The sequence below is a fragment of the Eurosta solidaginis genome, chromosome 3 (genome assembly GCF_040869045.1).
Source record: "Eurosta solidaginis isolate ZX-2024a chromosome 3, ASM4086904v1, whole genome shotgun sequence".
NCBI classification, from domain to species: Eukaryota; Metazoa; Arthropoda; class Insecta; order Diptera; family Tephritidae; genus Eurosta; species Eurosta solidaginis.
Window position 1 is genome coordinate 118,796,191 of NC_090321.1, and position 17,737 is coordinate 118,813,927.

A 17,737-nucleotide genomic window follows, 5' to 3' on the forward strand; every position below is an offset into this window, starting at 1 on the left:
ATACTTCAATTTTTCAACAAAATAAATATCTATATTTTCTAACAAAGCGTACCAATTGGCAGAAATTGATTTTTCCAAATGACAGTTATGCACTAAACAATCTGATGAGGATTGCTACGTGGCATTTAGGCGGGGTTTTCAGCTTATGCCGGTTTCTGTAATTTAGTCATAAGTGTCTGTACTAAACATTTGTTACTAATATAAATAAATAAATAAATAAAAGATCGCGAGAGCGGAAATGGCACTTCCCAAGGCAGTCGGTTCTATGCACCGGAGCGACTCGGGATTTTTCCCGACCAAGGACTGTCATTTCAGTGTAACCCCATTTAATTTGTTGCGCCCCCCCCCAACAAATTGTCATCCTCCCAGCAGCTCCTTGCAGCGGGACTTCTCCATATTCTCTTGCTCTGGGAAGGTATCGAGTCCAATCCGGGTCCGTCTCCTGACCCCGGTCAGGAGAAATGGTTTTGCTGCATCTGCCGGAAAAGAATCTTTTTAGGACGGTCATACTCTGTTCAGTGTCTCGTGTAAGGGATGGTTGCATCGGACAGGTTGTTCTGGGCTTGATCCCAAAACCCGACGTCCACGTAACTTTTATAAATCTTTTGTTGCTCCTTGCTGTTCACGCCCAAGGGCGTCCCGTAGTCTACGCCTAAGCGCCCCCCCCCACTACCTGCCAGCAGCCCTCCTGCTCAGCAAGCCACAACAAGTACCCGCTGCTGCTCGCGCCCCACGGCGACAACAACTCAAACAGCTGCTACCACTCAAAACTACTATCTTCGTAGTAGATGCTGAGCATAAGCCCCTGCCCCCGTCTTCTCCCCCCTCTTTTCCGGCAGCAATCGTGTAGGTCAGGGAAACAGACTCTTAGTCCCTACCTCCGTTTGCACCGTTTGCCAGCACAGAATATATATGTTTGCGACATCCGCCCAATGCAGCTCCTGCCTTGGATGGTGCCACTTTCATAGATGTTCTGGTCTCCGCGACGGCAACCCCCCGACGGGTTTCATCACGCCATGTTGCCAGGTCGAAAACCCAAATCATCCGGGTACCCCAATGCTTGCCCCAGGACACCCAGTCCCAGGGCCACAACAGCAATTGCGTCCTAGCATTCCTCAACCCAGGCGTAGTCACCCGTCACTTACCCCCAGAGTGGCGTCGTCCCCCCCCCCCCCCCCCCCCCTATGCACTTCAGAATTCTGCAGTTAAACTGTAATGGACTAACTGGGAAGATTACGGAGATAGTCGATTTCATAAAGCGGCATAATATCCGCATTGCTGCGATTCAACAGACTAAACTCACAACGAGATCTGCATTGCAGACCTGCTCTGGGTATAATGTCCACAGAAAAGATTGCGATAGTGGAAATGGAGGCGGCCTCGCGTTTGTCATACACCACGCTGTACAATATCATATATTTGATCCCGACATCGACCGCAGTGACAGTGTCTTAGAACGTCAAGACTTATCTGTCCGGTCAGGCGATGCAAACCTAGAAATCATCAACATCTACATCCCTCCAGCCACCTGTTGCCCCAGTGGATACCGCTCTAATATCAGCGCTTTACTCACTGGCAACAATCGCATTATCTTATGCGATTTCAATGCCCATCACGATATATGGCATTCAAATTTGCGGGCGGACATTAGGGGTGAGATGTTGGCGGATGAAATAGAAGAAACGACGTTCTGCACAATAAACGGAGACGCCCCCACACGTATGGTAGGAAGCTGTCACAGTTCGCCAGATATCTCAATCGTGAGCGCAGAACTCGTAAACTGCGTCAACTGGCAGCCGATGGTAACATTGGCATCCGACCACCTGCCTATACTTATTTCGCTCAAACGTACCGCCGACTTCATCGTCACCGAAAAACGCACTTTAATAAACTTCAAAAAAGGAAAGTGGGACGAATATAAATCTTTTACAGACAACCTCTTTGCTGCCCTCCCTATCCCGACTGATGCCCCGCCAAGGGGAGCGTGCCTTCCGCAAGGTCATTGAATCCGCCTGGGCACGTTTCATTCCCGCCGGGAGAATTCCCGAAATTCGGCCCCACTTCCCGGCGGAGGCCGCAAACTTAGCGAGAGAACGTGACCTTATAACGCAGCTTGATCCAGGCGATCCCCAAATAAGGGATATAAACCAACGCAACAGATTGCTTGTGGATGAACACAAGCGGGCGAAATGGGAGGAGCACCTAAGAGGTTGTAACCTCTCTACCGGTGTGGGTAAACTTTGGTCCACCGTACAGTTCCTATCGAATCCGTCTAAGCACAAAGCCAAAGTTTCCATCGCCTTTGGCGATAAAGTGCTGTCGGATGCGAAAAAATGCGCGAGCGCTTTCTGCCGACAATATATAATGCATTCTACGGTCGACAAAGATAGACGGAGGGCCAACAGACACGCACATAAACACAAATTCAGCGCGTCACCAATCACCATCACCGCTAAAGAGGCTGAGGACGCCATTGGTCACGCTAAACCATCCAAAGCCCAGACGGGATAGCCATGCCGATGCTTAAAAGCCTAGGGAAAGAGGGTTTCAAATATTTAGCGCATGTCTTCAACCTGTCTCTGTCCACCTTTGTCATACCCGAAAAATGACCAAGGTGGTCCCGCTACTAAAGCTTGGGAAACCAGCTAACATAGGAGAGTCGTATCGTCCGATATCTCTCATATCGCCAGTAGCAAAGACGCTTGAAGACATTTTGCTCCCCTATTTCCAAGCAAATTTGAAGCTAGCCTGTCATCAGCATGGCTTCAGAAAACTCCATAACACTACCACCGCGCTAAATGCCATTGGCACCCAGATAAATTGCGGTTTAAATCAAAACCCCCACCATAGAACAGTACTCGTAGCGCTAGACCTATCAAAAGCGTTTGATACGGTCAACCATGGCTCGTTACTGCAAGGGTCTACCCTTCCCCCATGTCTTAAAAGGTGGACCGCAAATTATCTGGGTGGTCGGCAGGCATCGGTGCAATTTAGAAACGAAACATCAAAACCAAGCAAAATTAAACAAGGAATGCCACAGGGTGGTGTCCTTTCCCCACTTTTGTTTAATTTCTACATATCTAAGCTACCTTCACCACCGGAAGGAGTCACAATCGTTTCCTACGCCGATGACTGCACAATAATGGCCACAGGCCCAGGCCCACAGATCGATGAGCTATGCAATAGAATAAACGGCTACCTCCCTGATCTCTCCAGTTTTTTCGCCTTGCAAAACCTGGCATTATCACCGACTAAATCTTCCGCGACCTTATTTACAACATGGACGTCCCAAATATCGACCATTTTGAACATCCACGTCGATGGCACTACGCTACTGAATGTCCTACACCCCAAAATATTGGGTATGACGTTTGATCAGGATCTACATTTTGGTGAGCAAGCAGCCGCAATTGTTCCGAGAATTCAGAACCGTAACAAAATCCTCAAATCTCTCGCTGGCAGTAATGACCCAGCGGGTCAGGGGTTAGAATATACCCGCGGTAGGTATGCCTGTCGTAAGAGGCGACTAAAATACCGGATTGGCCTGAAGGTTTAATGTGGCCATATAAATCGTTCCCGAGATGGTCGGGCCAGCACCTTAATGATGCTGTGTTACCGGAGCGTACCGGATCTGTAAACGGCAAAGGACCATCACATCGATCACTCCCTAAACCTTCGGGGAGCAACCGTATCGCTACAACAACAACAACAACAACAACATAAAGAAACGCTCATTACTACATACAAAGCAATTAGCCAGCCGATTACGTGCTACGCGTCACCCATATGGTCGCCAAGCCTAAAAATTACCCCCTGGAAGAAGCTACATGCCTGCCAAAACACTGATCTCAGAATCGCCACGGGATGTCTTCTTATGTCCCCAGAACACAATCTGCATAATGAGGCGAGAATACCCCCATCAGGGAGAGAAATGAGATGCTGACCAAACAGTTCCTGTTGAATATCCAGAAACCTGAGCATCCCAACAGACATCTGATTGATGAGCCAGCACCGCCTAGGGGCTTAAGGAGTCATCTCCGTAAGCATTTTGAGGAAATACGGCACCTGAGAACCCAGCCGTATGAAGCGAAAAAACACAAGCAGGTCCTTGGTGAATCCCACAAACAGGCTTCGGACCTTTATGCCGGGAATTGCCCGGTGAATCCAGCACTCAAAGAAAAGTATCCAAAACTCGCGGAAGAGGAACGTATACTCCCCAGGGAAACGCGTGTCACTCTTGCTCAACTTCGTTCTGGATACTGTAAGCGGTTAAACTCTTACCTATTCAGAATCAACCCCGACATACAAAATATATGCCCCGCTTGCAATGTGTCCCAACATGACACCAACCATCTCTTTAATTGTAATGTGGAACCAACGCCTCTAACTCCCCTTTCCTTATGGTCCACCCCTGTTGAAACAGCAAGTTTCCTTGGACTCCCGTTAGAGGATATTGATGACAATTTGTGATCGGTCGCGGCTGTTAGGTGGGGCGAAGCACTGCTACAACAACAACAACAACAACAGAGCTGAAATGGAGGCGGCCTCGCATTTATCATACACCACACTGTGCAATATCATATATTTGATCCCAACATCGACCGCAGGGACAGTGTCTTAGAACGTCAAGGATTATCTGCCCGGTCGGGCGATGCAAACCTAGAAATCATCAACATCTACATCCCTCCTGTCACCTGTTGCCCCAGTGGGTACCGCCCTGATATCAGCAGGGTACTCACTGGAAACAATCGCATTATCTTAGGCGATTTCAATGCCCATCACGATCTATGGCATTCAAACTTGCGGGTGGACAGTAGGGGTGAGATGTTAGCGGATCAAATAGAAGAAACGACGTTCTGCACAATAAACGGAGACGCCCCACACGTATGGCAGGAAGCTGTCACAGTTCGCCGGATATTTCAATCGTGAGCGCAGAACTCGTAAACTGCGTCAATTGGCATCCGACCACCTGCCTATACTTATTTCGCTCGAGCGTTCCGTCGACTTCATCGTCGCAGAAACGCACTTTCATTAACTTTAAAAAAGGAAAGTGGGACGAATACAAATCCTTTACAGACAACCGCTTTGCTGCCCTCCCTATCCCATCAGATTTCCGCCAAGGGCAGCGTGCTTTCCGCAAGGTCATTGCATCCGCCTCGGCTCGATTCATTCCCACCGGTAGAGTTCCCGAAATTCGGCCCACTTCCCGGCAGAGGCCGCTAGTTTAGCGAGAGAACGTGACCTTATAAGACAGCTCGATCCCGGCGACCCCCAAATAAGGGATATAAACCAACGCATCAGATTGCTTGTGGATGAACACAAGCGGGCGAAATGGGAGGAGTACCTAAGCGGTTGTAACCTCTCTGCCGGTGTAGGTTAACTTTGGTCCACTGTAAAGTCCCTATCGAATCCGTCTAGGCACAATGACAAAGTTTCCATCGCCTTTGGCAACAAAATGCTGTCGGATGCGAAAAAATGCGCGAGCGCTTTCTGCCGACAATATATAATGCATTCTACGGTCGACAAAAATAGACGGAGGGCCCACAGAAACGCACATAAACATAAGTTCAGCGCGTCACCAATTACCATAACCGCCAAAGAGGTTGAGGATGCCATCGGTCATGCTAAACCATCCAAAGCAGTGGGCCCAGACGGCATAGCCATGCCGATGCTTAAAATCCTAGGGAAAGAGGGTTTCAAATATTTAGCACATGTCTTCAACCTGTCTCTTTCCACCTTTGTCATACCTGAAAAATGGAAATTGGCCAAGGTGGTCCCGCTACTAAAGCCTGGGAAACCAGCTAACATAGGAGAGTCATATCGCCCGATATCTCTCATATCGCCGGTAGCCAAGACGCTTGAAGCTATTGTGCTCCCCTACTTCAAAACAAATTTGCAGCTAGCCGGCCATCGGCATGGCTTTAGAAAACTCCATAGCACCACCACCGCGCTAAATGCCATTAGCACCCATATAAATTGTGGTTTAAATCAGAAGCCCCACCATAGAACAGTACTCGTAGCGCTAGACCTATCAAAAGCTTTTGACACGGTCAACCATGGCACGTTACTGCAAGACTTGGAAGGGTCTACCCTTCCCCTATGTCTTAAAAGGTGGACCGCAAATTATCTGGGTGGTCGGCAGGCATCGGTGCATTTCAGAAACGAAACATCAAACCCAAGAAGAATTAAACCGGGCGGATTCAATGACTTTGCGGAAAGCACGCTCCCCTTGGCGGGCATCAGTTGGGATAGGGAGGGCAGCAATGTGGTTGTCTGTAAAGGATTTGTATTCGTCCCCTTTCCTTTTTTAAAGTTAATGAAAGTGCGTTTTTCTGCGACCATTAAGTCGGCGGGACGCTCGAGCGTAATGAGTATAGGCAGGTGGTCGGATACCAATGTTACCATCGGCTGCCAGTTGACGCAGTTTACGAGCTCTGCGATCACGATTGAAATATCCGGCGCACTGTGACAGCTTCCTACCAAACGTGTGGGGCGTCTCCGTTCATAGTGCAGAACGTCGTTTCTTCTATTTGATCCGCTAACATCTCACCCCTACTGTCCACCCGCAAGTTTGAATGCCTTAAATCGTCATAGGCATTGAAATCGCCTAAAATAATGCGATTGTTTCCAGTGAGTACGCCGCTGATATCAGGGCGGTACCCACTGGGGCAACAGGTGACAGGAGGAATGTAGATGTTGATGATTTCTAGGTTTGCATCGCCCGACCGGGCAGATAATCCTTGACGTTCTAAGACACTGTCCCTGCCGTCGATGTCGGGATAAAATATGTTGTTGTTGTTGTTGTAGCAATGCTCGCCGCACCTAATAGCCGCGACCGATCACAAATTGTTATCAATATCCATGGGTTCTCAGGTGCCGTATTTCCTCAAAATGCTTACGGAGATGACTCCTTAAGTCCCTAGGCGGTGCTGGTTCATCAATCAGATGTCTGTTGGGATGCCCAGGTTTCCGGGTATTCAACAGGAACTGTTTGGTCAGCATGTCATTTCTCTCCCTGATGGGGAGTATTCTCGCCTCATTATGCAGATAGTGTTCTGAGGACATAAGAAGACAGCCCGTGGCGGTTCTGAGCGCAGTATTTTGGCAGGCCTGTAGCTTCTTCCAGTGGATAGTTTTTAGGCTTGGCGACCATATTGGGGACGCGTAGCACGCATAAAGCTGGCTAATTGCTTTGTATGTAGTCATGAGCGTTTCTTTATCTTTTCCCCAGGTACCCTGGTGTGTGAAAGCTAAAGTAATTTGTGCTCCTCTTAAAATTTTCAAATTCATTGTTTATTGTGAGTCTTAATTCTTACAACCTGTGTCTAAACATTAATAAACGTAACATTTGTCTGTGGAAAGTAAGATCCTCTGTCCAGGTGATCTCCAATTCAACTTTACTAACTTGGCAGTATATTGCGATTGGTGCTCCTGCTTTGTTGTTGTTAGTCAACTTGTTTTTCTTTGACACCTTCATCAACTGTGTATCTTCCCGCCAAAAGTTTTATAGTCACTGAAGTTTGTGCTTCAAGCTTTATTTTGTGGTTTGCGTCTATGCTAAACTTGAAGCCTGCGTCATAATCTAAGCTGCGTTAGAGCTGCCACCCAGTTTCTTGGAGCAATATTTTTTGGCCCGTTTTTTTTTTCGAACACCATGGATCAAGTCAATGGTAAACGTCGTGGTGACGACCTTAATAACGAGGTTGATAGCGCCAAAAAGGTGCAACGGATCAGCGGCTTCTCTCCTAGTTTAATGCAAAGCATGGATCAGCGATTTGCTAAGTTCAACGATCTGATTGCTAAGCAAATTTTGGACTCGGAAAAAAGGCTCATCGAATTCGTATGCAAAAAACTAGAAGACAAATTTGTGGTGCTGAAGAAAGAGGTCAGTGAGCTTAATGCAAGAGTTACTCAGCTGGAGAGTGTGTTCGAGCGCGTTGGTTATCTCGAAGAGGAAGTAAAAAAACTCAAAAACAGTGCGTCAAAGCAAGAGAGCCATATTGCCGCAAGTGAAGTCCGTGTACACGGAATTCCCTTTAAGGAAGGAGAAAACTTAGCAAGTGTCTTTCATCACCTCTGTTCCACTCTTAGATTGCAACCAATACCTATAATGAGCATTTTTCGGCTACGGAAAATAGACAACAGCGTGACAGATCCGGCCGTAATAATCAAATTTCAGTCGCCGACAGACAGAAACAAATTGCTAAAAAGTATAGGCACCTTTAGGCGCCAAAACAATCCAAACATCAAAGGTCTGCAATTAGTTCATGTGGGCATAAATTCAAATGCTCCGATTTATGTAAATGCTTCACTGTCTAGGCAAAACTATGCGATCTTCAAGGCAGCGATCCGTCTAAAGAAGAAAAGGAAGGTGGTGGCGGTTTTTTCTAAGAAGGGTCTGGTACATATCAGACGAACAGCCAACGCCAGCCCTGAAGCAATACATAGCTTGGATTTTCTAGAGCGTCTTGAGAATACCGGCGAAGAAAGCGCGAGTTCCTTTCGAGTTGATGATGCGCCAACGAATAATGATCAATAAATTAATTTCTATGTATGGTATATTACTTAAGTTCTTGAGTCTGTTCGTTTCTGTCTTTATCTCTCCCTATCATACTTGTAAACAATCACTTATGTTGTCTTTATTGTTACGCATCGCAGAGCATTCTTTATATCCCATATATAGTGATGGTCCTAGACTATAGGTTGTCTAGTTCCAAAGACTGTTTACATACACTGTTGCGCGTATTCAACAAACGTACTAAAGGGCTCAAAGTCATCCATCTTAATGCGCAAAGCCTATATAAAAAGCTGGATGAATTGAGATTCATATCTGAGGGTTCTGATATAGATGTTATATGTATTTCCGAAACCTGGTTTTCTTCATGTCACAAAAATGATTTGGTGCAACTAAATGGATATCAACTGTTCAGGGCTGATAGACGTGGTCATGGTGGTGGTGTTGCTATATATGTTAAAAGTAGTTTATCCTGTAAACTTTGCTGCAGTGCTAGTCCAAGTGATCTTGTCGAATATGTGTTCGTAGACGTTTTCTCTGTAAATAATGAAAGGCTTCTTATCGGCTGTGCATACAGACCTAATCGTGGAGTTGACTTCTCTGGCTTTATTGAATTTCTCGAGCCTCTACTTATAAGCTATGATAATATAATCATCGCTGGGGATTTCAACTCCAACCTTCTCGTCGACTCAACTCTAAAGCTAAGTATGGAGTCTCTTGGACTTTTTCCCACCAATTTAACTTCACCTACACACTTTACTGACTCAAATTCTTCTTTGCTGGATTTATTTTTTGTGAATGATCCCCTGAAATTGCTCCACTACGATCAATTGTCGGCATCTTGCTTTTCAAAACACGATCTAATATTTCTTAGTTACAACTTCCAAACGTCACACATACAATGTTCCTTTACATATCGTGATTTTAGAAGCATAGATTACAGTTCCCTTAATGCAGCGGTGGAGTCGGTTGAGTGGAGCTTGATTCGTACACTGACATCGGTCGATGATCAGGCATCATTCCTACAGAACCATATCATTAGGCTTTTCGACAACTATGTGCCAGTGAAACTCAAAGCTGCTACACACAATAATACCCCTTGGTTTAGTGCCAATCTAAAACACTTAATTCACCAGCGTAACCTTGCTTACTCACGATGGAAAAGATACAAAACCCTGGAGGCTCACAACTGCTTCAAAACAGCTAGGATCGCTGCAAACAAAGCCATTAGGTCAGCTAAGCAGAAATTTTATAATAACAAGTTTAGTGCTGCTTTGAGTTCGAAGGAAACCTGGAAGTCGATTAAACATATTGGTATCGGAAAATCCAAATGTGATATTTCTGTCCTCCCTGATGTAGACATTAATGAGATAAATATAAATTTTGTAAATCTGCCAATCTCAACTGACAATATATGTGCTGATAATCATTGTATTCGCGCTAATGTTGATTTTGGTCCTCTTGAGTTTGCTAGTGTCGATGAGTGTGATGTCGTTCAAGCCATTCTTTCAGTAAAGTCTAATGCTATGGGGTTCGATGGTATATGTCCGAAATTTTTAAAAATAATTCTTCCTAAAATCCTTCCTCACTTAACCTACTTGGTTAACTCTGTGCTGACGTCCTGTGTATTTCCCAAATGTTGGAAAGTTGCTAAGGTAATCCCAATCCCCAAGCAAAACAAGGAGTATAGGCCTATAGCTATTCTGCCTTTCCTTTCCAAGGTCGTCGAACGAATTTTGCACTGCCAGATAAATACTTATGTGCAGAATAATAACCTTCTCACAGATTCCCAGTCTGGATTCAGGTCAAATCGTAGCTGTAAAACAGCGCTCCTATCGGTGATAGAGGATATTCGAGAACAAGTTGACAAAAATTTTACTGCTTTCCTGACTCTTCTCGACCATTCAAAAGCGTTTGACTCGGTCGACCACACCGTTCTCTGCAAGAAGCTGGACAACCTATTTAATTTCTCCAACTCTGCAACAGCCCTAATCAGATCGTATTTGGCCGACCGAACTCAGGCAGTAAGTGTTGGTAGCAGAAAGTCTGACTTCGTCAGTGTTTTAAGAGGAGTCCCACAAGGCTCAATCCTTGGTCCCCTGTTATTTGTTTTGTATATAAACGATTTGCCTGGTGTTCTCAAGTATTGTAATATTCACATTTATGCTGACGACGTACAATTGTATATGTGCTGTCCTAGTGATCGTACCAGTTCATGTATTAATAACTTAAATTACGATTTGTGTCAAATTGGTACGTGGGCTTCTATGAACGGCTTATGTCTTAACCCTAAGAAGTCGAAATGTATAGTCATTCATAGAAGGTCACTAGATAAAAGTGGAATGGAAAATTTAATTTTAGACAACACTATTATAGAATACGTTGACACGGCAAAAAATCTAGGTATAGTTTTTAACAAAACCCTGACATGGAAAGATCACATCTTCCGCACAGTGGGAAAAGTGTATGGGATGCTTCGTACACTCTGGCTTACACAATATTTTACTCCGTTACATATTCGTCTACTAATAGCAAAAGCGTACTTAATACCTACGCTCCTTTATGGTTGTGAGGTTTACTCCAATTGTGACTATGTATGTAAGAGGAAACTTAATGTTGTGTATAACAACATTGCTAGATACGTCTATGGGTTGAAAAGACTTGACCACGTCTCTCAACATGCTTACAGGTTGCTAAACATTTCTTTCGATAACCTTATTAAACTTAAAACGCTCACTACGCTACATAAATTAATATATATGAAGGAACCTGACTATCTGTATCGGAGGCTAAATTTTCTCCAGTCGTCTAGATCTGTTCTCCTTACCCACTTCAGACATCGTATGCTAATATCTGATCGCCAGTTCTTCATTAATTCCATACGTCTTTGGAACTCGCTCCCTTCTAGACTTAGGCTTATAAGCAATGCTCTGCTCTTCAATAAAGAATTAACAAGTTTCTATAATAACCTAGACAATTAAAATACTGATTCCTTCTAAGCAAATGTACTCTATCATTCCTTTATTTATCTATTTACTATTTATTAAATATATTATTTGTTGTAACCTTTTCTTAGCCATAGTCATTAGCTTTAAGTTTCAAGATTAGATTGTTCCTATTTTATGCCTTTTACCGACTAGCACTGTAAAATAATTTTTGTCAAATTGTTGTGCTGGGATGAATTGCCTAATAAATACAAATACAAATACAAATACTGCCAGCGAGGGATTTGAGGATTTTGTTACGGCTCTGAATTCTCGGAATAATTGCGGTTGCGTGCTCACCAAAATGTAGATCCTGATCAAACGTCACACCCAATATTTTGGGGTGTAGGACAGTCGGTAGCGTAGTGCCATCGACGTGGATGTTCAAAATGGTCGACATTTGGGACGTCCATGTTGTAAATAAGTTCGCGGAAGATTTAGTCGGTGATAATTCCAGGTTTCGCGAGGCGAAAAAACTGGAGAGATCAGGGAGGTATCCGTTTATTTTATTGCATAGCGCATCGATCTTTGAGCCTGGGCCTGTGGCCATTATTGTGCAGTCATCGGCGTAGGAAACGATTGTGACTCCTTCCGGTGGTGAAGGTAGCTTAGATATGTAGAAATTAAACAAAAGTGGGGATAGGACACCACCCTGTGGCAGCCCTTGTTTAATTCTCCTTGGTTTTGATGTTTCGTTTCTAAATTGCACCGATGCCTGCCGACCACCCAGATAATTTGCGGTCCACCTTTTAAGACATGGGGGAAGGGTATACCCTTCCAGGTCTTGCAGTAACGAGCCATGGTTGACCGTAGCAAAAGCTTTTGATAGGTCTAACGCTACGAGTACTGTTCTATGGTGGGGCATTGATTTAAACCGCAATTTATCTGGGTGCTAATTACATTTAGCGCGGTGGTAATGCTATGGAGTTTTCTGAAGCCATGCTGATGAGGGGCTAGCTGCAAATTTGCTTGGAAATAAGTGATAAAATGGCTTCAAGCGTCTGCCACTGGCGATAGGAGAGATATCGGACGATACGACTCACCTATGTTAGCTGGTTTCCCAGGCTTTAGTAGCGGGACCACCTTGGCCATTTTACATTTCTCGGGTATGACAAAGGTGGAAAGAGACAGGGTGAAGACATGCGCTAAATATTTAAAACCGGCATTTCCTAGGCTTTTAAGCATCGGCATGGCTATGCCATCTGGGCCCAATGCTTTGGATGGTATAGCACGACCAATGGCATCCTCAACCTCTTTAGCGGTGATGGTGATTGGTGGCGCGCTGAATTTGTGTTTATGTGCGTGTCTTTTAGCTCTCCGTCTATCTTTGTCGACCGTAGGATGCATTATATATTGTCGGCAGAAAGCGCTCGCGCATTTTTTCGCATCCGACAGCACTTTGTCGCCAAAGGCGATGGAAACTTTGTCTTTGTGCTTAGTCGGATTCGATAGGGACTTTACGGTGGACCAAAGTTTACCCACACCGGTAGAGAGGTTACAACCTCTTAGGTGCTCCTCCCATTTCGCCCGCCTGTGTTCATCCACAAGCAATCTGATGAGTTGGTTTATATCCCTTATTTGGTGGTCGCCTGGATAAAGCTGTCTTATAAGGTCACGTTCTCTCGCTAAGTTTGCGGCCTCCGCCGGGAAGTGGGGCCGAATTTCGGGAATTCTCCCGGCGGGAATGAAACGTGCCGAGGCGGATTCAATGACCGTACGGAAGGCACGCTCCCCTTGGCGGGCATCAGTCGGGATAGGGAGGGCAGCAAAGCGGTTGTCTGTAAAGGATTTATATTCTTCCCACTTTCCTTTTTTGAAGTTCATGAAAGTGCGTTTTTCAGTGACGATGAAGTCGGCGGTACGCTCGAGCGAAATAAGTATGGGCAGGTGGTTGTTGTTGTAGCAATGCTCGCCCCACATAATAGCCGCGACCGATCACAAATTGTCATCAATATCCTCTAACGGGAGTCCAAGGAAACTTGCCGTTTCAACAGGGGTGGACCATAAGGAAAGGGGTGTTAGAGGCGTTGGTTCCACATTACAATTGAAGAGATGGTTGGTGTCATGTGGGGACACGTTGCAAGCGGGGCATACATTTTGTATGTCGGGGTTGATTCTGGATAGGTAAGAGTTTAACCTGTTACAGTATCCAGAACGAAGTTGAGCAAGAGTGACACGCGTTTCCCTGGGGAGTATGCGTTCCTCTTCCGCAAGTTTTGGATAATTTTCGTTAAGCACTGGATTCACCGGGCAATTCCCGGTATAAAGGTCCGACGCCTGTTTATGGAGTTCACCAAGGACCTGCTTGAGTTTTTTCACTTCATACGGCTGGGTTCTCGGTGCCGTATGTCCTCAAAATGCTTACGGAGATGACTCCTTAAGCCCCTAGGCGGTGCTGGTTCATCAATCAGATGTCTGTTGGGATGCCCAGGTTTCTGGGTATTCAACAGGAACTGTTTGGTCAGCATCTCATTTCTCTCCCTGATGGGGAGTATTCTCGCCTCATTATGCAGATGGTGTTCTGGGGACATAAGAAGACAGCCCGTGGCGATTCTGAGAGCAGTATTTTGGCAGGCCTGTAGTTTCTTCCAGTGGGTAGTTTTTAGGCTTGGCGACCATATGGGTGACGCGTAGCACGTAATCGGCTGGCTAATTGCTTTGTATGTGGTCATGAGCGTTTCTTTATCTTTTCCCCAAGTACTGCCAGCAAGGGATTTGAGGATTTTATTACGGCTCTGAATTCTCGGAACAATTGCGGTTGCGTGCGCACCAAAATGTAGATCCTGATCAAACGTCACACCCAAGATTTTGGGGTGTAGGACAGTCGGTAGCGTAGTGCCATCGACGTGGATGTTCAATATGGTCGACATTTGGGGCGTCCATGTTGTAAATAAGGTCGCGGAAGATTTAGTCGGTGACAATGCCAGGTTTCGCGAGGCGAAAAAACTGGAGAGATCAGGAAGGTAGCCGTTTATTTTATTACATAGCGCATCGATCTTTGGGCCTGGGCCTGTGGCCATTATTGTGCAGTCATCGGCGTAGGAAACGATTGTGACTCCTTCCGGTGGTGAAGGTAGCTTAGATATGTAGAAATTAAACAAAAGTGGGGATAGGACACCAACCTTTGGCACCCCTTGTTTAATTCTCCTTGGTTTTGATGTTTCGTTTCTAAATTGCACCGATCCCTGCCGACCACCCAGATAGTTTGCGGTCCACCTTTTAAGACATGGGGGAAGGGTAGACCCTTCCAGGTCCTGCAGTAACGAGCCATGGTTGACCGAATCGAAAGCTTTTGATAGGTCTAGCGCTACGAGTACTGTTCTATGGTGGGGGTATTGATTTAAACCGCAATTTATCTGGGTGCTAATGGCATTTAGCGCGGTGGTAGTGCTATGGAGTTTTCTGAAGCCATGCTGATGAGGAGCTAGCTGCAAATTTGCTTGGAAATACGGGAGCAAAATGGCTTCAAGCGTCTTTGCCAATGGCGATAGGAGAGATATCGGACGATACGACTCACCTATGTTAGCTGGTTTCCCAGGCTTTAGTAGCGGGACCACCTTGGCTATTTTCCATTTCTCAGGTATGACAAAGGTGGAAAGAGACAGATTGAAGGCATGCGCTAAATATTTGAAACCCTCTTTCCCTAGGCTTTTAAGCAGCGGCATGGCTATCCCGTCTGGGCCCACTGCTTTGGATGGTTTAGCGCGACCAATGGCGTCCTCAACCTCTTTAGCGGTGATAGTGATTGGTGACGCGCTGAATTTGTGTTTATGTGCGTGTCTGTTGGCCCTCCGTCTATCTTTGTCGACTGTAGAATGCATTATATATTGTCGGCAGAATGCGCTCGCGCATTTTTTCGCATCCGACAGCACTTTGTCGCCAAAGGCGATGGAAACTTTGTCTTTGTGCTTAGTCGGATTCGATAGGGACTTTACGGTGGACCAAAGTTTACCCACACCGGTAGAGGTTACAACCTCTTAGGTGCTCCTCCCATTTCGCCCGCTTATGTTCATCCACAAGCAATCTGATGCGTTGGTTTATATCCCTTATTTGGGTGTCGCCTGGATCAAGCTGTCTTATAAGGTCACGTTCTCTCGCTAAGTTTGCGGCCTCCGCCGGGAAGTGGGGCCGGATTTCGGGAATTCTCCCGGCGGGAATGAAATGTGCCTAGGCGGATTTAATGACCTTACGGAAGGCACGCTCCAATTGGCGATCATCAGTCGGGATAGGGAGGGCAGCAAAGCTGCTGTCTGTAAAGGACTTATATTCTTCCCACTTTCCTTTTTTGAAGTTTATGAAATTGCGTTTTTCAGTGACGATGAAGTCGGCGGTACGCTCAAGCGAAATAAGTATGGGCAGGTTGTCGGATGCCAATGTTACCATCGGCTGCCAGTTGACGCAGTTTACGAGTTCTGCGCTCACGATTGAGATATCTGGCGAGCTGTGACAGCTTCCTACCATACGTGTGGGGGCGTCTCCGTTTATTGTGCAGAACGTCGTTTCTTCTATTTGATCTGCTAACATCTCACCCCTACTGTCCGCCCGCAAGTTTGAATGCCATAGATCATGATGGGCATTGAAATCACCTAAGCTAATGCGATTGTTGCCAGTGAGTAAGGCCCTAATATTAGGGCGGTATCCACTGGGGCAACAGGTGGCAGGAGGGATGTAGATGTTGATGATTTCTAGGTTTGCATCGCCTGACCGGACAGATAGGCCTTGACGTTCTAAGACATTGTCCCTGCGGTCGATGCCAGGATCAAATATATAATATTGCACAGAGTGGTGTATGATAAACGCGAGACCGCCTCCATTTCCGCACTCGCGGTTTTTCCTGTGGACGTTATACCCAGAGCAGGTCTGCAATGCAGATCGTGCTGTGAGTTTAGTCTCTTGAATCGAAGCAATGCGGATGTTGTGCCGCTTCATGAAATCGACTATCTCCGTAATCTTCCCAGTTAGTCCATTACAGTTTAACTGCAGGATTCTGAAGTGCATAAGAGGAGACTTCGCCACTCTGGGGGTAAGTGACGGGTGACTACGCCTGGGTTGTGGAAGGCCAGGACGCAATTGCTGTTGTGGCCCTGGGACTGGGCGTCCATGGGCAAGCATTGGGGTACCCGGATGATTTGGGTTTGCGACCTGGCAACATGGCGCGATGAAACCCGTCGGGGGGTTGCCGTCGCGGAGACCAGAACATCTAGGAAAGTGGCACCGCCCAAGGCAGGAGCTGCATTGGGCGGATGTCGCAAACCTATATATTCTGTGCTGGCAGACGGTGCAAACGGAGGTAGGGACTAAGAGTATGTTTCCCTGACCTGCACGATTGCTGCTGGAAAAAAAAAGGGGGGGGGGGGGAAGACGGGGGCAGGGGCTGATGCTCAGCATTGCTACCAACTCTACTACGAAGGTAGTAGTTATGAGTGGTATCAGCTGTTTGAGTTGTTGGCGCCGTGGGGCGCGAGCAGCAGCGGGTACTTGTTGTGGCTTGCTGAGCAGCGGGGCTGCTGGAAGGTAGTGGGGGGCGCTAAGGCGTAGACTACGGGACGCCCTTGGGCGTGAACAGCAAGGAGCCACAAAAGATTTATAAAAGTTACGTGGACGTCGGGTTTTGGGATCAAGCCCAGAACAACCTGTCCGATGCAACCATCCCTTGCACCAGACACACTGAACAGAGTATGACCGTCCTAAAAAGATTCTTTTCCGGCAGATGCAGCAGAACCATTTCTCAGGACCGGGGCCAGGAGACGGACCCGGATTGGATTCGATGCCTTCCCGGAGTAAGAGAATATGGAGCAGTCCTGCAGCAAGGAGCTGCTGGGAGGATGACAATTTGTGGGAGGGACGAAACAAATTAGATGGGGTCACACTGAAATGACAGTCCTTGGTCGGGAAAAATCCCGAGTCGCTCCGGTACATAGAACCGACTGCCTTGGCAAGCGGTTATAAACGCGAGGCCGCCTCCATTTCTGCTCTCGCGATCTTTTCTGTGGACATTATACCCAGAACAGGTCTGCAATGCAGATCGTGCTGTGAGTTTAGTCTCTTGAATCGCAGCAATGCGGATGTTGTGCCGCTTCATGAAATCGACTATCTCCGTGATCTTCCCAGTTAATCCATTACAGTTTAACTGCAGAATTCTGAAAAGCATAGGGGGCGACGTCGTCACTCTGGGAGTAAGTGACGGGTGACTACGCCTGGGTTGTGGAAGGAAAGAACGCGATTGCTGTTGAGGCCC

The 17,737-nt window shown here is 46.4% G+C and overlaps 1 protein-coding gene across 6 annotated transcripts in view; it reads right to left on the reverse strand.

The window, feature by feature from the left end:
- Lis-1 (LisH and WD40 domain-containing Lis-1) overlaps positions 1 to 17,737 on the reverse strand; it is a 761,024-nt gene that overhangs the window by 720,625 nt on the left and 22,662 nt on the right. Inside the window, exon 1 of one of the 6 annotated variants that reach the window (XM_067772989.1) lies at positions 53 to 77. The exons of the other annotated variants lie outside the window; for them this stretch is intronic. The gene's annotated coding sequence lies outside the window, so the exon portion shown is untranslated. Of the gene's footprint in view, positions 1 to 52; positions 78 to 17,737 lie in introns of those variants that run through there. 6 annotated transcript variants of the gene reach the window in all.